Here is a 447-nt window from a genome sequence, read left to right on the forward strand (position 1 = left end):
GAACAGCACATCTCTGAGACAAAATTAACCACTGCAATCTTGCCTGTGACACAGTGGAAGACAGCTTTTAAACATATTTAGGGCCAACTTTATATCACTAGGGCAAAGCAGTTTTCTATTCTAAAACACACTATTGGCTCTTCAAGAATGCTCTATTCAGTTGGGTGTATACCCCAGACATTTATTTTCATCATTTCTCCATGGGTCAGAATAGACCATGGTAATTTTAGGGCCTACAAGGAACTACAAGGAATAAGGCAATACCAGCTTTTGATCCTAAAGAACAAAAGGCCAGCATTAACCTATGTGCAAAGACAGAAGAGCTGACAAAATGGGGGTGGGGGGTGGGGGGTGGGAATGGGGGAGAGAGAGAGAATCTGGCAGATCTTTGAAGTAATCCAAGGTCAAAAGTTTCCCCTTAAGACTATATGAGCAATGTGAACTTAC

The 447-nt window shown here is 41.8% G+C and overlaps 1 long non-coding RNA gene across 3 annotated transcripts in view; it reads right to left on the bottom strand.

Moving 5' to 3' along the window:
• Positions 1–447, bottom strand: part of LOC146766643 (uncharacterized) — a 144,403-nt gene that overhangs the window by 51,502 nt on the left and 92,454 nt on the right. The window lies entirely within an intron of this gene.

Source organism: Lonchura striata, chromosome 9, assembly GCF_050655825.1.
Source record: "Lonchura striata isolate lonStrDom1 chromosome 9, ASM5065582v1, whole genome shotgun sequence".
NCBI classification, from domain to species: Eukaryota; Metazoa; Chordata; class Aves; order Passeriformes; family Estrildidae; genus Lonchura; species Lonchura striata.